This window comes from Salvelinus sp. IW2-2015, linkage group LG32, assembly GCF_002910315.2.
Source record: "Salvelinus sp. IW2-2015 linkage group LG32, ASM291031v2, whole genome shotgun sequence".
Taxonomy (NCBI): domain Eukaryota; kingdom Metazoa; phylum Chordata; class Actinopteri; order Salmoniformes; family Salmonidae; genus Salvelinus; species Salvelinus sp. IW2-2015.
In genome coordinates, this window is record NC_036871.1 from 27,418,275 (window position 1) to 27,440,654 (window position 22,380).

The window sequence follows — 22,380 nt, forward strand, 5'->3', positions numbered from 1 at the left end:
TTTGCAGTAAATACAGCTGCAAGTCTCTTGAGGTATGTCTCTATAAGCTTGGCACATCTAGCCACTGGGATTTTTGCCCATTCTTCAAGGCTAAACTGCTCCAGCTCCTTCAAGTTGGATGGGTTCCGCTGGTGTACAGCAATCTTTAAGTCATACCAAGATTTTCAATTGGATTGAGGTCTGGGCTTTAACTGGGCCATTCCAAGACATTTAAATGTTTCCCGTAAACCACTCGAGTGTTGCTTTAGCAGTATGCTTAGAGTCATTGTCTTGCTGGAAGGTGAACCTCAGTCCCAGTCTCAAATCTCTGGAAGACTGAAACAAGTTTCCCTCAAGAATTTCCCTGTATTTAGCGCCATCCATCATTCCTTCAATTCTGACAAGTTTCCCAGTCCCTGACGAAAAAATTGGGGTTGGGGTTCTGGGGGTTCTCGGGGTGATGAGAGGTGTTGGGTTTGAGCCAGACATAGCATTTTCCTTGATGGTCAAAAAGCTACATTTTAGTCTCATCTGACCAGAGTACATTCTTCATATGTTTTGGGGAGTCTCCCACATGCCTTTTGGCGAACACCAAACATGTTTGCTTATTCTTTTCTTTAAGCAATGGCTTTTTTCTGGCCCCTCTACCGTAAAGCCCAGCTCTGTGGAGTGTATGGCTTAAAGTGGTCCTATGGACATATACTTCAATCTCCGCTGTGGAGCTTTGCAGCTCCTTCAGGGTTATATTTGGACTCTTTGTTGCCTCTCTGATTAATGCCCTCCTTGCCTGGTCCATGAGTTTTGGTGGGCGGCCCTCTCTTGGCAGGTTTGTTGTGGTGCCATATTCTTTCCATTTTTTTATATAATTGATTTAATGGTGCTCCGTGGGATGTTCATAATTTCAGATTTTTTTTTACAACCCAACCCTGATCTGTACGTCTCCCCAACTTTGTCCCTGACCTGTTTGGAGAACTCCTTGGTCTTCATGGTGCTGCTTGCTTGATGGTGACCTTTGCTTAGTGGTGTTGCAGACTCTGGGGCCTTTCAGAACAGCTGTGTATATACTGAGATCAAGTGACAGATCATGTGACAATTAGACTTTATTTGACTAATTATGTGACTTTTGAAGGTAATTGGTTGCACCAGATCTTATTTAGGGGCTTCATAGCAAAGGGGGTGAATACATATGCACACACCACTTTTCCGTTTAAATTTATTTTTTAAATATTTAAACAAGCAATTTTTTCCATTTCACTTCACCAATTTTGACTATTTTGTGTATGTCCATTACATGAAATCCTAATAAAAATCTATTTAAATTACAGGTTGTACTGCWACAAAATAGGAAAAATGCCAAGGGGGATTGTCACGACTTCTGCCGAAGTTGGTCCCTCTCCTTGTTTGGGCGGCGTTCGGCGGTCGACGTCACCGGTCTTCTAGCCATCGCCGCTCCACCTTTCATTTTTCCATTTGTTTTGTCTTGTTTTCCACACACCTGGTTTACATCTCCTCATGATTACTATGTGTATTTAGCCCTCTGTTCCCTCCATGTCTGTGGGGTATTGTTTATTGTCTTGGTTGGCACGCTTCAGGCTGTGTTGCGCCGGGTTTTATTTGTACCCGTGATTTGTGTCAGCCAGTACTTTGTACTTGGTTGTTGTACTTTGTGCTGCCTCACTTGTTCTTTGGGCATTTGTTTTTGTGACGCGGTTGTGTTCTGTTCATACTATTGCCTCAGTAAAGTGCTTCTTTGTTCACTCATCTCTGCTCTCCTGCGCCTGACTTCCATGCACCAGCTACACCCACCGTATGACAGGGATGAATACTTTTGCAAGGCACTGTATACTGGAAGTTCTATGTAAAGTGAGGGTTTGTTGACTGGATAGATTTGCAGTACCTGCAACAAGGTTCAGAGACTGTTGTAATCATCAAGTTTCCTTTTTATTTTCATATTCTAAAATGCAAAGGACATAACAGGATTTGAGAATAAATCCCAGGTTGAGTGCACAAAAATGTTTCCACTGCAAGCGATTATTTACAAAAATGAAAATCAACATACCCTATCTATATGTATTTCAACAGGTACCAATATTCAGTGTGGACCTTGCACACTTACKTAGACAAAAGAGTAGGATGTATACATGACAGTTCAATTCACTTTCATCATGTTTCTGAACTTAGTATAACTAAAGGTAACAACAATTCAGCAAACTTTTAGTTTTGTGAACCATTCTTATATACAGTGTTTTTAAAGTTCACTATTAGTGCATTAAGGACCACTGTATTCTTTATCCTTATCTTAAATGGGATATACTCTTTTTGAGGGGAATTGTGATCTCTGGAAATAGGCTCTGTTAAACATTAACAGGTAACATTGAACACAAAACCACAGAAAACCCACCTTATCACTCAGTTAACATTGCTACCAATGTATATCAATGGCTAGCAATAAATAATAATCATTTGATTGTACCACCCCTAAATAATCCTATCAGTTTTTAGTGCCGTTTTTACAAAGATCAGAATAGATTTTGAATGTAAAAAGTGTTCTCGCTTGCAGCTTGGAGGGAGAAGAATTCCTTTGCCACATGTACAGTATGGCAACGATATCTAACAAGCAGATCAACTGTTAGTATGTCTCTGCTTTACAATATACTGTACACAGAATCATGATTTTGGTTGTAAAAAGATGAGCATACCCACTGGGCAAACTGGTTAAATCAAAGTTGTTTTTATGTCATTTCAACCCCCAAAATCAATGTGATGACTTTGAATTAACGTGGAAAACTAATTAGATTAGCAAAAAGTCATCAACGTAAGGTTATTTCGTACTTTTTTAACTCTAAATCCAATGACATGGTGAAATGTTGTGTTGATTTCATGTTGAATTAAAGTTAGTTGACAACTCAACCAAATGTAAATCAAAACTAGACGTTGAACTGACCTCTGTGCCCAGTGGGTATTAACCAGAGTTCCGTTTCAGTGTGATTTGGTTGACAGACAGTTTACAGTGACAATTATTTTTAACAGCACTGCATTCTGTTTTTGATTGATGTCTCCTACTAATAACAAGATACAAATGGATTTTTGAAAGCTATTACAATTCAGTTCAACACTATGCGTGCTAGTTATATCAAGATAAGCCAAAAACACTTACTATCGATTAAAGAAAAATCTGATATGAAATGTGTCCATTGTCTGGAAGAAGTTCAACACAGATGGGGTTTAAATACAGGAAATACATGATAACTTACTTTTTCAAACCTTCAGTAGGCAATAATAACGAAAGTGCTCTTTTGTCAAACCAGTAAAAAAATAATTTATACACATTCCATCGGCTGATTGGAGTACTTCATCACAAAATTTGTTAACAACTGTTCGTTTATCGATGGTCCTTTCCACCATCACTCCATCTCCCCATTCTCTTCCTCACCTACTTCTCCTGCTACTCTGTCGTACCTAGTGATGTGTTATTTGTTGAAGGGCAGACAGGCAGGCAATGTGACAGTGGAGCAGGATGGGCCTGCTAAGGGCTCTGCCACCTCTCCCTCCAGCTCTGTCCAGGTCCCCTTCTCTGGGCTAAAGCAGATGGTGGAAGACTTGTAGGCTCCCTGCAATACAGCAGTTGAGACATCGTTATTACATTAATTCATACATGGGCATGTGTCTATGAGGGCAATTTTTTAAAGGTTTTTCAAAGGTGTTTCAAGGTAATGTAAAGGTATTTCACGGTGTCCCACCTATGGTTGTCTCTATCAGGACTGAAACTAATCTAGCCACCAGATTGTTGGTATTCCTAAACCCATACTGTAGGCCTACATACCCTAAGCTATTGTGCTTTTAAAACAAGAAAATACAACTTCATACTCACACACAATCATACATACTGTATAGCATTTCAACTAAACCTAGGATAAGCGTTAACGTAGGATAAAGATAGTGAAATGAGCCTTTACCATGCTCCAGCTGTATCCTCCCACTAGGAAGATGCTGTTGTTCAGGATGCAACAGCCGGGGCCACTGCGTCCCTCCAGGATTGGTGTCTGGAGGATGTTCCACTGGTCCGCTTTGGGGTCATAACACTCCACCAGCATTACGTCCAGGTGCGAGAAACCTGAGCACAGCAGAAAGGAAACACGATGAGAAACCCTCATTGTGATTTTCCACACTGCAATATTCCTAGAATAATGCTCAACTGAGGACAAGCTAGAGGGGTCATATGGCTTTATGGGTCAAGCTATTGAATCCAATTGAGCATTAGTGGACAGCATCCCTGAGAATATAGAGAATATACTAGTATTCAGAGGATCCATCTTCTACTCCACATTCATTCATTGGCTATGTGCAAAAAATAGAGTAGCTGAGACATGCCAGTCTTTACCTTTCAGATGGTTGCCACCAATAGTGTAGAGACGGTCATTCATCCCAGCCAGGGCATGAATGGCTCTCTTTGTGTTCATATCCTGTTTCCTGGCCCACACATCCATGATGGGGTCGTAGCAATACAGCCAGGAAACGTATTCTCCATTATGGACTCCACCTATAGTGGTATAGCAGACACACAAATAAAGACATTATTATTAGCTATGAATGGACACATCAGGATCAATTGACCCATCACTCTGCTTACCTCCCCTATATCTGTCTCTTCCCCAGCTCTTTTCCCCGCTTCAGCATTGATTGTCATATGTCGTTGTGTTCCCCGGTTCTGACACTGTTCCTGTCCTGTTCCATGTCTGTGCTATATTAAATGTTCACTCGCCGTACCTGCTTCTCATCTCCAGCGTTGGTTCTTACACATCCCGACTAAGTGTGCAGGGAAATCAACGAGTCTGTGTATGCATTGATAAGTGATATTTAGCAGTCCTGCACTAATCACTCCAGATCAATAGATTTTTTCTGTTCATTTTTACTGTGTCTGAGTTAGTCATTTTTCAGCTTTGCATTTTCAACATGAACTTATTTCCATTGAGATGATCCGTGAGGTCTCCCTTGTAAAATAGGTATTTTGACCTCAATGGGACAACCTATTAAAATGAAGGTTAAATAAAATGAGTGAGGTCTGACCTGAGATATATATTTTCCCATTGTGCACTGCTCCAGCGTGTGCGGCTAGGGGCTGGGGCAGGGAGGACACGTAGTTCCACTCGTTAGTCTCCAGGTTGTAGGATTCCACGCTGGAGAGGTAGCCCGACTCGTTCCTCCCACCAATCACATACAGGTACTTATCCAGGCAGCAGGCAAAGAAACTGGCTCTCCTGAGGAGGATGTGTCAACCAGACAACATCATTAAAACAACCAGGACAGTGGGTGATGTGTGTGTGTGTGGGTGGGGGGGGCGGGGGGGGGGGGTTGGTGTGTGGTGTGTGTGGTGGGTTGTGTGGCATTGTGTGTGTATGTGAGTGTGTGTGTGCGTGCCGTGCGTTGCGTGCGGCCGTGCGTGCAGTGCGGTGCGTCTGTGTGTGTGTGTGCATGGTGGAAGCCTTGGTGGACAAAGTTACAACTCAGTTATAACCTCTGTATGTAAAAAAATAAACAAAGATGTTTTATTGTCACATACACAGGATAGGTGCTGTGAAATGTGATGCTTTACAGTGTCAGCCATAGTAGTAAGGCGCCCCTGGAGCAAATGATGGTTAAGTGCCTTGCTCAAGGGCATATCGGTAGATTTTTCACCTTGTCGGCTCGGGTATTAGAACCAGCAACCTTTAGTTACTGACCCTAACTGCTCTAACCACTAAGCTATTTGTATGGAATGGTTAGAACATACAGACCCTGCAATAATTCAGTGTTAATAATCAGTACAATAATTCCCACATCTATTTGTATTGCATTATTTAGTCAATTTTGTTTGCATTGACTTACCTTTCCTGCATAGGCGGAAGTTGTATCCAACTGTTGAATCGTGGATCATACCGACTGACATGATTAGTGCTGTGCTTTCCTGCAAAATACATGTCAGATTCAAGATCCATAAACAGTTAATATGGCCACTCCTATCCTTTCTAAAGATGTTGAGTGGCAATAAAATGTGAATTATGAATATAAATACTATATACGTTTTTTTTGTATTAGTATAAGTATTGGCAGTAGTAGTAGTATCAGTAGTGATGTTACCATTGGGGTTCCACTGGTCCTCTCCACCCAGCAGTAGTATGAAGTTCTCCACCTCCACCACACAGTGATGGGCACTGTTGTAAGGCATTACTGGGAGACACAAGACAACAGTGGAGGATGTCAGAAACTGGCTGAGGCAGGACACATAATGGTGGTGTCATGGTTCCACTTGTCACCAGAGGGCGGCAGAGACCGCCCTAGAGAYTATAATGACACAGGTGTTTTTGTTACTAATTATTATTTACTTTTAGAGAGGTATGTTTTCTGTCACCCTTTGCAGAAGCTTGATTTGTTTGCTGTGTGTGTTGTCTCCTGAGTGACTTCCACTCTTAGTGTTGGTTGTTTTCCCAGTTTTACTTTGTACCTTGTGTTGAACGTTTTCCAGTAAAGTATTTACATTTTTTCCTAAAGCACTGGTTCCTTGTCTGGTTCTCTTCTCTGCTCCTGGGTTCTACCTCACCATGTCACAACTTGACATCCAGTAAAAACTCTATACTGTGTGTGAAAGAGCAGTAACTTGCACTCCAAACTCTAGCACAAAATCAACCAAAAGAATCTAAACAATTCCTTTTAATCCAGTATTCAGACAATTGGTGTTGTTTCACATTTGACAACACACTGCATGAAGGCCAAACGCCCCCAACCACCTGGTGGTGGTGAAGTCTCCCTGCCTGTTTACTGTGTGAATGTCTAGGTGAACCTCCTTATCCCTCTCCCTCTCTCCACTCCATCTTCCCCTGCTAAAGTGACCCCGTTGAGATGGAGAGAAACGGTCTTAGGTGACAGTCATAATGAACATGATCATGTTCACTCAATAAATCTAGAGGCCCGCACCGTGCGTGGGCTTTTGAGCGTAAATCAGTGGCATGGTAAAGCCCACCTGTCTGTCTCCATCCGTCATTTCCACCGTCACCTCCCCGCTAGTCTGATGGATTGCAGTTGCTGTAAAATTAGACAGCCTTGAATCTCATTTCTTTCCGATTGGCCTCTCCTCTCCTCAGCTCTGCAATCTCAAAAGCTGTGGCTGGCTGACATGCAGGGGTCTTCATCTCATAGAGGGGAGTCTATCTTAGACAGATACTGACTTACACAGCTTTATCTTCAATAAGGGTGTGTGACATGCAGAGGTCTTCCTCTCATAGAGGGGAGTCTATCTCAGACAGATACTGACTTACACAGCTTTATCTTCAATAAGGGTGTGTGACATGCAGAGGTCTTCCTCTCATAGAGGGGAGTCTATCTCAGACAGATACTGACTTACACAGCTTTATCTTCAATAAGGGTGTGTGACATGCAGAGGTCTTCCATTGAAGGTGGAGAGCCTCAGATACAGTAGATAGGAGGACTAACAGCTTTATCTTGAGGGAAGGGGATTCTACTCCCTGACTTCAGTGCACCACACTGGCAAGAGGGTGTAGGTGGTAGATTTCCTTTACATGCCTTAATGTTATCATTTAGTCGATGTTAAGAGATTTGAACGAGTGGTTATTTTTGTTGTGTTGCAATTTCTGCTCTTAGTAAACAACCTCTGATACTGTAAAAAACATTGCTCTCCACTGAGGGTAAATCAGATGGTATTGAGGATAAAAAGACTCAGAACGATGGTTTTACTGTCCATAACTTATGTTCAAGTCTGCTAATTTATTCGTTTTACTCCTATTCTGATAGTCTTGTACATTACAGCCTGAAAATAAATAAGATCTATCTCTGAATCAGGGATCATGATGTTCATAGATGTTGATATCAAAATACATTTAAATTGTTCCATATTTACCACTGGAGCCTAAACTGTAAAACCACTATGTGGCAGAAACCCAATCCCTTAGAATTGGCCTTGCCTTGGCTTTACAGTAAGCTCTCAGGTTCACTAGAGGGAGTCAGACACCTCAGCATAGAAACACACTTGGTTGGGGTCGACTGAATGACTCCACGGCAACTGCACCAATCAACGTTGCGTTACTACAGCCATCTAACATCGTTAGTGTTGCATCCCACCACATTGCATTCTTTTGTTCAGTACTGTGCTTAGATCAAGATGGATTTCTGAAGCCATGAGGTATTAATGCCGGGTTGGCTCAGGTACTGTAGAATCAGGCAGCGGTGGACAGAGTCACTACTTTAACTGAGCCAATGTCTTTGTCTTCCTTCCCTTCCCTGCTTCTTCACGCTGCGATAGGTACACTAGATGGCAAGCAAGAGTTCCTCTAGTTTCTAGAACAGACGAGCTGCAGTGATCGGACGCGACAAGAGGGATCAGAATCTCCCTAAATTGTGTTGATAAATGTCTTAATCAAACGCTATCCCTCTCAGGCTTCGCCTCATTGAAAAGTTATGATTGAATGTTAATCATCCTCTATTCCACATCCATTGTGTAGCAGCTACATCAGGTGGTTATCGATGTGTTACGTTAAGGGGATGATTTTGCAGTTTTGTCCTTCCACACGGACACGGACCATTTGAGTGTTAACTTTTAGTTTTGAATAATGGAAATCCCCATTGACCTTTTGGTTGTTACACTTTATACCAATGAGCTTTAATGAGAAAAATGTCAATACTGAAATATCAATGAGGCTGAAAGTCGTTGTGTATGCATGCCTGTTCTGGTAACATGGCTGAGAAAATCAAGAGGAAATGTTAAAATACCATTAATGTAACACTAATGATAACAGAGCAGAAATGTAGCTTGTTGAGTGTTGACAGACAGCAGACAGTTGCATTGTAGTTGGAACCACTGCTACAATTCTGTCTAGCTACAGATGGTATGTGTTGAAATGGTATCATGGTACATGACACTGGCAATATCAGACCAGGACCAGAAATAACTATGGGCATGTGTGAGACAAGTGTTGTTAGTGTGTTGAATGGGAGTGATTGAAAGCAGTTCTGACAAATGGACAATAAAGTTGTATTGTATTGGGAGAATAGAGTGTAGGAGATGACAGTAGGGAGTTAGACCAGTGGTTAATATGTATGAATGGAGCGACATTAGTGAGAGATGCTCCCTGCCAGGCCAGAGGACAACAACTCAATATGGACACAGATGATGATGCAAAGGACAGATAAGGTTTTCCATTAGCACTTGTTTGACCTTTGGAAATTGGCAAGAATATAGTGGTGTCTCTCAAAAGGTCAACATAGACAGGTGGGAGAGAGAGCATAGGACACTATATCTTGAGGCAAGTAGTGTAATAGAAAGCTTGTTCTTTGTATTTGCAGAAGCATTACAGGTGTAGGATCTTAACCCTTTACACTCGTGGGAATTGGCCTATATGGATAGGGCTAAATTGAAATATTTCTTACAGAAGAAATAACTATGGTAGCAATTGAAAGGGAACAGTTTACAGATTATGGGGAAATTATTACACCAAAGGTTAGAAAACAACCTGGCACAAGACTGAATCCAAACATTAGACTGTTGATTTTATGTGCCTTTTACATTTACTGTACTTTTTGCCGCATTTGATCATAACGAAAACTGAAAATACTCTGGTTACATTCAGTAACATGATAAGACTATTCCTGGAAAATGTGGGGTAGGTGCAAAATAAGGTTTTTTGTTGTTGTCTCCAAGTGGACACACACCTCTCCAAAGTGTTCACAGTTCCTAAGACATTTCAATGCACTTTTATGACTCAAAGAACAGTCTTCAACTAAAAGGTACTTTTTGAGCTCTCCTAGCTGTGCCGTTGAGGAACTAGAGCAAGCACACTTGTAGTTGTTTTGTTTGGAACACAGCCCTGCATCCCCGCCATCACACAATTACTGTTGGTGTTTACGCAATCAAAAAACGGTCCATTATAAATCGCTATCTGGATCAGGTGGGCATCATTTGAAAGCCTCTTCTATTGCCAACATGACTAGCTAATTTATAAAATACGATCTTACAGTGTTAGGCTTCCACAAGGCATTTCAGAGAAACATTGTAATTTTGGTGCGCATAGAAAGGAGTCTTGTGCATTCAGGTGTCTGTGGCCCGACAAATTTTCTTCACAATAAACAAAAATAGGCTAATTCTGTTCAGAACAACCCAGGGTATGACAACATGTCATCTTATAACTGTACATCGAACATAATGATCATAAACATTGACACTGTATATGACAAGTGCACATTTGGACTCACAGGTGTTTGGCTTGCATGTGTGACATCAAAGCAGTATTTATTATAATCCTCAATGAGTCATCTTTCAAAATACATTGAGTCCTCTTAATTTACAGCATTTCCCTCACTCAGACATCAAATAATGTGCAAAAGTTGCCCAATGGGGGCAACTTCTTGTCGCGCAAGGTGCTCAAGTTCAGAACGGCTGTCAGTCAAAACTCATACAGTGCTGTGAAGCACAAGGATAGAGCGCTGACATCATGTATAGTATGTTACTGTACAGCCACTGCGTTCCAATTTAGCCGTTTTATCAGTGCCCAAATCTTCCATTTTCAATCTGTATATGGGTATGAGTGTAAAGGGTTACTTTGTTGACTATTTTGTTGCACATCAGGAAATGCAAACTTGCAGTGTATTCAAGGTTTAAAAAGACTTCTAAAGTTCCTAATTTCCACTTCCCTAACGAAACGTGTCAACCCCTACAAAAATGCCCATTCATTATAATCCACATAATAATTCACATTTCCTGTTGCTGCAGGGTTATTTTCAAGCTGTAGCAAACTGGCTCAAATTAAGATCATATTAAGATCCTACATCTGTAAATTATTGGGCAAAGAATACCCACAAAATGTGCTTTTAGCTTTGCAAGGTTTTTCAAGTTGTCGATGCATGTCCAAATACCAATATGGTTTTATTAGCTTGGAGGGATGTTTCTTTTCTCTTTAACTCTACTATCTATCTGGCATACTCAATATTCAATAATAATATATTGTATCTTAATATATTGGACAGTAACATGTCATTCTATAATGTTACATCTACACGCCACTATGTCATTAGATGACTATAAATCTGGCCATGCGTCTTTGCCAGGAGATTTCAGCTAAAACAAGGGAAACTCCATGCCATGRTGGTGTGCCTGTAAAGTCACGCTCTGATTAAAAACGTACTAAAAGTGCTAGTAATACACCATTACCTCTAGGAATTTGAGGAACTTCTTCCTTCTTCCCTCATTTTACCAGAAAAWTTTCTTGTGCTAAAGGCAAAGCCTCGTAACATTACATTTGAAATAAACCAACCCTTGAAATCCTATTGTTGATTCGTGGGTTGAAATCTGGTTAAAATGAGACATAAACTGTGTACGAATTTTTGTGAAATCATCCCAAAAAATCGATTGATGTTCAACATCAGCATGTTGAAAAAATATAAAATATGATGTTGATAGAATGTTGATTCATTTGACGCATTTAACAGAAGAAGCTTCAGGTAAAAGACGGGGCTACTACTCACTAGTGAGGATCTTCCATGTCTTCTTCTCGTCATCATAGTACTGGACCAGATTACTGGGGAGTCGATCAGGTCCAGGAGGCAAGCCACCCACCAGCAACAGCATCCTCTTATTGGAACGAATCCTGAAGTAAAGTGGGTGTGGAGGGGTTTGGATGGGGTTGGGGTGGAGGGGGGTTGAGGTGTGGGGATAAGAGGTAGGAAATAAAGATAGAGATTAAATAAAACAACCACCAACATCAAACAAAAATACAAGCTTTTTCATTATAGTACCAAGTCAACTGCAACTGATCACTACAACTTCATTGTGTTGGAAGTCATTGAACTGTAGCATATCCTATATGAAAGATTTAGATAACAAAATAATGTTCCCCATCATGTAGACACTTCCTTATTGGCCAACACTATATGAGCTATGTAGATCATAGTAGTAACATCTTAACAACATTGTGTATTAACCTGAACACTGTATCTATTTAATAACATGGTAATAACAGAGTAACTAGACTTTGTAACATCACAACTGTTTGTCTCTACATTTATGTGAAAAAAATGAACCTGCTTGCTTTTCATATTCTTTCTGTCCAAAGGGGGTTTACACCCTAAATATATCTGTTCAATTAGGTGTGAAGTCATCAGAACCTTTCTACAGGGTTTCTACAGTGACGCAAATATGACTGGGCAATATACAGTAGAGTAGATCAATATTGCTATTCCATTGGTGAAGACTCCATGTGGCAGTTCTGAACCAATTGTTCAACATATTCTTGAGTTCTGGGGGTTTGTTTGTGAAATAGCCGAGCCACGAACTTTACTGTACATTGAGTCCAGTCATCTTGTTTTGAATGAAGTTCAATGCAATTAAACAACTAGCCACAWAGTAACAGTCGTTTTAACAACATTGGCCATTAATTCCAGACATTTGTATTGTTATTTTTTATGACTAAATGACCACTGTCTCAGTGCATCCATTTGGATAATGGCCCACTCATGTGTTTTCGGGGTTATTCTCATATGCAAATGACCACTGGACATAGATAATGCAGATTAATTGAGGGGAGAGAAACAGTGGCATGTGATATTAATATGAGAAGTTTAGATCCTAGATCCATGCTGCATCTGGGCCCATGTATGGACATCTCACTAAGGAGACTACTAGGCATGGCAACATGCTCCAGGACATGGAGGTCCTCTCCATTGCTCATAACTTTTTCTTTGATTTCCATTAGATAGGGAAACAGTAGTGTGCTCCATAAAGATATTGTAAGAAATAAATAAGGAAATTAACCATGCCATAAATTACTCTGGTAAATACATTATACACCACAAGTGCAAGATAATTGTTTATTTCTATTTTCTCCAATACTGTGAGATTAGTTTTCCAATCATAAAGCCTACTGTTTCTGAATTAAGAAGATAATGTTCAACAAATGTAAAAGTGAAAATTGCTCCATAATATTTCAGAGTTATAATACAAACTCCGATGTTTCAAGAGGTTTTAAACAACAGCAGCTTCAAGCACCACCAATCAATCATCTTCCTCCTGTCCATTAACTGTCTCGGAAAATGCTGATCATGACGAACACACCATGACAAGCCATGGTTGTACTGTAGGTAAGGCAAACAAAGTAGCCATTCTCGGTATGGATCACCCAGACCTACAACTCTATAATCCATGAATTGTTTCCTTGCTCTTGTCAAGCTATTCAAAAATGTATAGGTTATGTATTTATAGGTTATATCTACCCAGGTTATGTCAATAGCAGTTTTCATGTGCTCTTATGTAATATGTTTTACAAGTGTGTCTATGTTTAATTATAAGTGACCTATATATTTTTGGGAATAATGAGATAACTCGTATTTTGGAAGAAATGCCTGAATGTACTGTTCAACTATCTTCCTATTGACGGAAGTTATGTTTCTCCATCTTTTCAGCACTTACATTTTTTAACAGGGAGTTAACACATTTATAGTTTGAGATGGTATGGAAAATAAGGTAGATTAGACCATTCTAAAGCATCCTCACTAACCCTAAACTTATCCAAGTGTACAAGGTAGTATCTTTACTAACCTAGTGTGTGTGTGTGTGTGTGTGTGTGTGTGTGTGTGTGTGTGTGTGTGTGTGTGTGTGTGTGTGTGTGTGTGTGTGTGTTGTGTGTGTGTGTGTGTGTGTGTGTGTGTGTGTGTGTGTGTGTGTGGTGTGTGTGTGTGTGTGTGTGTGTGCGTGCGTGCGTGCGTGTGCATGCATGTGTGTGTACATCCTCACTTGCTGGCTGTGGTCTGCCTGCAGTGCTGTCTGAAGGGCATCAGGTGGTAGTTCATGGCATCCATCAGCAGCTTCTGGCACACTGGGTCACTCCTCATGAAGTCAACCGACTGCACCCTCTCACACCAGCTCCGGGGCCGGAATGAGGGCGAAGCGCAGCTCTTCACATCAAGTCCGGGGCGTAGTGCATGCGAGTCTCCCCGTCATGCTCCAGCCACAGCACAGACATCTGGAAGAGAGCCAGCTCGCACTCCACCGGGGGCGGCAGAGCGTCCAGCATGGCGCACATCTCCTCAAAGTTCAGCAGCAGCACATCCTCCACCAGGTACTTGTTGGCCAGCTTCTTGGTCTCGTCCAAGCCGTGCAGTGCTGCGATCTTGCAGATCTGCTTGTAGTTCTGTACAGAGATCTGGTCATTGAGGAACTGAACGCTGAGCTTGGTGATCTGGGGGACATTAAGGATCTTGCTGACCGAGAGCACCTCTTCCACAGTGTCCGAGAGAGAGTGACGTTGGCAGTGTACAGGTACTCCAGCACTAGCCGTAGTCCGATGGAGGAGCAGCCTTGGAGGACCAGGTTGTTGATGGACCGGGTGCTTGCCATCAGCTTGTCATCGGGGGAGGAAGATGGGGTCACTGTCCCCCCTGGTTCCTTGCTGTTGTTGGTCCCCCTCGTTGTTGAAGCATATGACTGTAGAAAAAGAGACACTGAAATACTGAGAGCAGGACGCCAGCACTGCTTTGTGGCAGTGGAACTGCTGTCCTTGGGCAGTGAAGAGTCACATCACAGAAAAGCTGTTTCCTCCATAGCAGGTTGAGCCCGTGCAGCAGGGTGTCACTGTGTGTAGGGTCAAAGGTGGATGTTCTATCACCACCGATCTGGACATGACTTCACCTAGGCAACATATACACATGCAAGCATTTAGCCTACATCTAGCCATTTATCTATGAAATAAAATACATGATATCATCATCACAGGTCAGGAAGGAGAATTGTCTCTATAACCTTCACGTTACACCGATACGATAATGGTTAGTATATAATTGAAATGACGCGCCGTTCGAACCGGTAAAGCCATCAATGCTGCTCCCGCCGATACTATTCTGCAATGAACAAGTATAGTTCGGTCCGGTAGGCTAATCATTTCAACTTGGCTCATGTCGGAAGACAAGAGAAAATAAAAACGTATTGTCCTAATAGAATTGTGCCGTTCAATTGCTATTTGCATTCTTCAAGACAAGATCATTTCAATTGACGCTGCGGTTTGACGCGCATTGCCAAAACAAACTGATGAGAGGAGTATGCTGCAGCGCTTCTCTTTTTGTAACGCAATTTAAGAGTTGTTGATAAGGGAAAAGGCAACCCCTTTGCAAAGATAAAATGCAGCCATTCAGTAACACTTCATCGTTTCTCTCTTATCTTGCTGCACTCTCACAATGATCAATTTACACATCCACAAATCGCACGCACGGAGTGTACAAAAGCAATTAGTTTGTCCCTCACACAGCGACATCACTGTGCTCGGTGCGGAAGCTTTTTCCCCTTTTACCTGGAGTAATACGACACTATATTATAAGTTTAGTGAGTAGCGGAGTTTAGGAAATTAAAATTAATTCAGTATGCACGCAAATACCAGTAAATATAAATGAAAAATGACATACGATGTGTGTAATGATTAGTTAAAAGCACGCTAAAAATTGCATTTACTACATGAAAAAATGTTTGTAAACTTGATATAAGCGTCCTGTACTACCTTGTTTCGTATTCGCCACATTCTCTAAAGCGGCCTGTCACAACTTAAATGATGTGAGCAGTCTTGCTTCAGATCAAGCCAAACCTTACCTGATTACGAAGCTTGTAAAAAGCTTCAGGTTCCCAATAATCTCATTGATTTTTCTTTGTTCTCGCTTTTTTTAGTGAGTTCTTTTCCTTTTTTAAAGTCTATGGTCGGTGTGCACACAGATTAATTATTTGATTCTCACTCATAAAGTCACTATTGTCAGGTTATTTGTTGGCGTTGATTCATTTGGTTCTTCTGAATTAAACAAGAAGTGTGTGAGTGTGTGAGAGGGAGCTGTGCTCTTCTCTGCAAGAGAAGAAGAAGAAGAAATTAACGTGTGACAAATTTATGCTACACAACAAGAAACACACATCATTATCCTTGGGCTGGGCTCAGTGAGTCGTAACGAGAGTAATAGGAAATCCACGGTTGGGGAGAAGAAACGGTCGTGCATGGCCGGTGGAGAGAGACCATGCAGGGGTATGGATGCTGGAGAGACTCGCAAAATTGATGGCTGCAAGCTATTGTAAAACTGTGAGCAGTAAAATGACTGCGATTCTAACATCTATGGAAGAAAGAAAAGAGAAAGGGGTGAGAAAAACCGAGTCTTCCCTCGCTGTTATAGAGAGAACCGCGTAGTTTTAAGTGCGCATTGCTAATTAGCAATTTCTCTCTCTTGCTTCACTCATGACCGTAACGACTTTGCTGCTGAGCTGAAACTGCTAATTTCTGGGACCAGCCTTTTTTTGGCTGTGAACTGGATGGATGAATGAATGGCTTGTCTCGCACAAATGACAAAAAGCCCCTGCCTTAATCTCCATCGCCAAAATAACCTCTCATCTCATTCTGCTCCTGCTAGTCCAACTTTAGTGGATTATATGCCTCACATTTGGACGTAGAGTATGATATTACCAATAATAGTTTTATAATTTWAATTATAAAACATATTTGTATATGTTTGACAAAATTATGTTCTGGGAGCATAAATTCATCCTCATTCCAATAACCAGCCACATTGTAGCAAGTTAAATTGCTATGCATATAAACATCCATTATATAGCTATTTTAGTATCTAAAAGCAGAAGTTATCAGATATTTGTAGCTTGATAGAATAGTTATTGTGACATGGACATAGGTCTACTGTAGGCCTACACAATAGAAAGGAATGAGTGTATTTGTATTTATTATGGATCCCCAAGGCAGTAGCTACTCTTCCTGGGGTCCAGCAAAATTAAGGCAGTTATATACAATTAAAAACATTGCATTACATTTCACAACAGATTTCACAACACATTAAGTGTGTGCCCTCAGGCCACTACTCTACTACCTCATATCTGCAACACAAAATCGATGTGTACGTGTGTGTATAGTGCGTATGTTATCGTGTGTGTGTATGCGTGTGTCTGTGCCTGTTTGTGTCTCTTCACAGTCCTGTTCCATAAGTTGTATTTGTATCTGTTTTTTAAATCAGATTTTACTGCTTGCATGAGTTACTTGATGTGGAATAGAGTTCCATGTAGTCATGGATATATGTAGTACTGTGAGCCTCCAGTAGTCTGTTCTGGACTTGGGGACTGTGAAGAGACCTCTGGTGGCCTGTCCCTACAAATGAGCCCATACAGGATAGGCCTCACAACCCATTTTGACAGCATTTCTAAATAATTTCACCTTATAGTAGGTGTACAGATGCACTGTCAACTCTAATAAAGACACACCACATATCTGATATTTGTTGTCTTGTAACTCATGATGGTTCCATGAGTCAGACCATGTCTACCAATGTTATCAACATGTTACATATATATATATACAGTGCATTCAGACACCTACTCTTTTTCCACATTTTGTTACGTTACAGCCTTATTCTAAAATTGATTAAATKAAGTTCAGAACTGTTTGATCCAACTGTTTGGTGCTACAACTATGTGGTTTTAGTGTCACTCAATACACGGGGTACTATATCTTATCACATACAATTACCTATACTATTTCATCACATACAATTACATTGTCATTCTTAATTGACTATATGCTGCATTTAGGTTGATGTATCATCACAATTGTCATATTGAGGGGCTAAATAACAAAGCAAGTCGATGAAACATGTCTTTCCCACAAAGCAAACCGTGAAAACAAAACATTCAAGCAAATCAATTTTAAATCTGTTATAGCACTTATTAGGTTGGACTGAACTGTCAATTAAATAAAGAGCGCAATTGGAGCAAAAACGTGCATATCCAAGGGTCCCCCGGGACCAGAACTGACAGATACCTCCTCACAAGTTATACAATGACGGATAAGGATAAATGAGCTTGTTCATGTACTATGAAATAGAGCAACACCATCCGATAATAGTAGGCCACACAAACAGTGGGTTTTAACATTAATAAAAGATAGAATCTTTCTTGATGCCTTTTGATGGTTGAATGTTTGACAACAGGACAGTACCACCTCTCAACCCAGTSTGGTTTATAGATCATACAGTTACTACCGGAGTCTTGTAAAATGTAACCAGACCATCTGAGCATCTTGTGTACTCATCTAGTGGTTTGGCTATARAGCCCCACAGTGGAGGTTTCATAATTCCCATAAAACCTAGCGGTCAAACAGGGAAATGGTTCCAATCGTTTTTCCACCATTCAATTTTTCCCATAGGGAAAGGCTTGCCCTGGCATGACGTTTTGATAGCCATATATATCTCTCTCGGTCAAGTTGACTTCTATCAATATATTTGGCACTATTTACTCTCAGATTCGAAAAAGATAATTAGCATCAAAGTAGACATCATGCAAGACTACAGATCCCTGCAAGCTCTTGCACATCATCACTTTGCTTACAGTTATTGTGTCAATTTAAAACTTGCACAAGACAGTTCACAGAATTGTTTATTTAAATAAATATAGGCAATTTATTCATGACCAAATGTAGCTAACATTAGAAAGTTAATCCAGAGAATCTCACCTTTGCCTCGATTCGGCAGTCTCGTCCAGATCATCAGGGCATTTGTAGTTCTTTATGATAGCATTAATTAGCAGCTAATTAGCATTTCATTTTGGTGGGGGTAAATACAGGTGAATATATTCATAAAAGTCACCTTGTCTTAGAGAGATTTACACGGTTATCAAAACGTCTCGGCAGGGTAAGCCTACACGAAATACAGACATTATTTTAAATGTTTCTAAAATCCCCAATGGTAAAAATAAATGGAAAAACAATTGACCGCTATGATTTATGGGTATTATGACTCATATTGTGGTACTCTATACATGTTTCAAGCAATGTCCATCACTAGATATTACTCAATGAATTTGTGTTTATCAAGTTAAAACATAATAATATTGATTATACAGTACTCCAACCTTAAACGGCTCAACATACAGTATAATCATATTCTAGTACCTAGCTATAACCTATTTTGGAGTTTGTCTGGGACTGTAATGTTTGCCATAAGATAATACCACAGTCAATTAGGACGACATTACCCAAGTCTCCAGAGAGCCACCCTAGTGCTATGAAATGACCATTTCCAACTCTTTCAGCTCTTTGTAGCAACTCAGTCTCCTGAGGCCACTGGTCTTCAAATTTCAGGGCATTTATATGGTGGTAGGTTGTTACAGTGAGGATAGGGGGAGGGAGGAAGTGTGTGTGGGGGGGGTCAATCATCAGATAAGAGAAGAGTTTCTGGACTAATTAAACCCCTTGAGACAGAGAATCACTGTACAGTGATTTACAACTCTCTCCATACCAGTTAACCCAACTCATATGTATCTGTCACATTCACATTACATGCACCATTCCGTATTCCTTGAAGAGGAAGTAAATAGGTATTTTCTTAGAATGTAAATATTTTATGGAACGCAATTGAATGTTCTGAAAAATATGATTGAACATTACATCCACTCTGTTATCAAACAAAAACCAGGTGTGCTTATTTTGACCTGAGTTGACTTGCTGACAGTATGAACTGCTTATGAATGCGCTAGGCATRGACTATCAATTTGTTTTTTTCTGTTTAGTATTCGATCTATGACTAGGGTTAAGGTTAGGTCTAACCACAGTAGTGGTTTCCAGCCCTGGTCATTGAGAACCACAGGGTTTACAGGGTTTTAATCCAGCAAGGCTCACCTGATTGAAATAATCAACTAATTATCAGGACCTTGATTTGCAGAATCAATTCTGTTAGTTCTAGGCTGAAAGAAAAGCTGACACCCTGTAGCTATCAAAGACCAGGGTCGGTGCCCACTGCCCTTCTACAAAGAGGATATGCAGAGAAAGAACATGCAAAATAGTGTGAAATAGTGTGGGAATGTAGGAATAGTTAAGAAACGTGAATACTACATGCTTTGTGCATTTCTACAAAATGTTAAATAGTCTATTTATTTTTGTTAAAATATACAATCATCACTACATACTGTATATTGATACTCTTACAGTGTCAATAATTGAAATAGCATTGCGGTGACAGGCATATCAACAACAATACAGGGAAATAAGTCAATAATACGCACAGCTCAGATGATTACAGCCTAGAATAAACAGATAAAAGATTAGAGCATTTAATCTAATCAATGAAACAAAACATGGAGAATCCATCTGGAAGTTACAGCATAACAAAGTCTACCAGGCATAATTCCTTTTGCTGGCTGCAACAGCAGCAGCAGAGGGTATGCTAAGATAGAAAGTATTATTTTCCTAAATGGAAGGTGTCAGATGGTCACGGAAATGTGATCGGCTGTTCAAGATCACTGCTTCCCATCTGCAATTTGTGATGTGTGAAAGATTCAGCCCAAATGTGCTCACAAACCGGAAATCCTCCGCACTTTCTCTTATCGTGGAAAAACAAGATAACCAGCTGTTTACAGATCACAGAACATATCATATTAATATCATGGAGAGGGTGATATAATCTTGTTTGTAAAAAATATCTTGGTAACTAAGTGGGGTGGTACTGCAATGGCATCCTTCAGAGAAAGAATGGCTGTTGCTATCGTAAAGTTAGTAAGTGATTCATAAACATGATATTATCATGTTACACAACAGCAGATATTTTGTATGGAATTTCTATTTGGTGTTGTATATTTTGTGTCACTTAAAGGATACCATTGGTTATGAAACACAAGAAATGTACAGTATGTACATCAATTTTGCCACATTACAGTGGGGAGAACAAGTATTTGATACACTGCCGATTTTGCAGGTTTTCCTACTTTACAAAGCATGTAGAGGTCTGTAATTTCTATCATGGGTACACTTCAACTATGAGAGACGGAATCTAAACCAAACATCCAGAAAATCACATTGTATGATTTTTAAGTAATTAATTTGCATTTTATTGCATGACATAAGTATTTGATACATCAGAAAAGCCAGATCTTAATATTTGGTACAGAAACCTTTGTTTGCAATTACAGAGATCATACGTTTCCTGTAGTTCTTGACCAGGTTTGCACCACTGCAGCAGGGATTTTGGCCCACTCCTCCATACAGATCTTCTCGCAGTCCTTCAGGTTTCGGGGCTGTCGCGGGCTATACGGACTTTCAGCTCCCTCCAAAGATTTTCTATTGGTTCAGGTCTGGAGACTGGCTAGGCCACTCCAGGACCTTGAGATGCTTCTTACGGCGCCACTCCTTAGTTGCCCTGGCTGTGTGTTTCGGGTCGTTGTCATGCTGGAAGACCCAGCACGACCCATCTTCAATGCCTTACTGAGGGAAGGAGGTTGTTGGCCAGATCTCGCGATACATGGCCCATCCATCCTCCCTCAATACGGTGCAGTCATCCTGTACCCTTTGCAGAAAAGCATCCCCAAAGAATGATGTTTCCACCTCCATGCTTCACGGTTGGATGGTGTTCTTGGGTTGTACTCATCCTTCTTCTTCCTCCAAACACGGCGAGTGGAGTTTAGACCAGAAAGCTCTATTTTTGTCTCATCAGACCACATGACCTGCTCCCATTCTCCTCTGGATCATCCAGATGGTCATTGGCAAACTTCAGACGGGCCTGGACATGCGCTGGCTTGAGGCAGGTGGACCTTGCGTGCGCTGCAGGATTTTAATCCATGACGGTGTAGTGTGGTTACTAATGGTTTTCTTTGAGACTGTGGTCCCAGCTCTCTTCAGGTCATTGACCAGGTCCTGCCGTGTAGTTCTGGGCTGATAACTCACCTTCCTCATGATCATTGATGCCCCACGAGGTGAGATCTTGCATGGAGCCCCAGACGAGGGTGATTGACCATCATCTTGAACTTCTTCCATTTTCTAATAATTGCGCAACAGTTGTTGCCTTCTCACCAAGCTGCTTGCCTATTGGTCCTGTAGCCCATCCCAGCCTGTTGCATGTCTACAATTTTATCCCTGATGTCCTTATACAGTCTCTGGTCTTGGCCATTGTGGAGAGGTTGGAGTCTGTTTGATTGAGTTGTTGGACAGGTGTTTTTTATACAGGTAACGAGTTCAAAACAGGTGCAGTTAATACAGGTAATGAGTGGAGAACAGGAGGGCTTCTTAAAGAAAAACTACAGGTCTGTGAGAGCCGGAATTCTTACTGGTTGGTAGGTGATCAAATACTTATGTCATGCAATAAAATGCAAATTAATTACTTAAAAATCATACAATGTGATTTTCTGGATTTTTGTTTTAGATTCCGTCTCTCACAGTTGAAGTGTACCTATGATAAAAATTACAGACCTCTACATGCTTTGTAAGTAGGAAAACCTGCAAAATCGGCAGTGTATCAAATACTTGTTCTCCCCACTGTAGTTTTGGATGGGATATCTTAATATTTTTTTCATTTTTAAAATACTTTTACCTACCACATTTCCATCCACCTAGATATAAATTAAACTTTCCTCTC

The 22,380-nt window shown here is 40.7% G+C and overlaps 1 pseudogene; it reads right to left on the reverse strand.

Moving 5' to 3' along the window:
- Positions 1 to 1,898: 1,898 nt before the first annotated feature.
- Positions 1,899 to 22,380, reverse strand: part of LOC111956353 (kelch-like protein 14) — a 22,998-nt pseudogene continuing 2,516 nt past the window's right edge.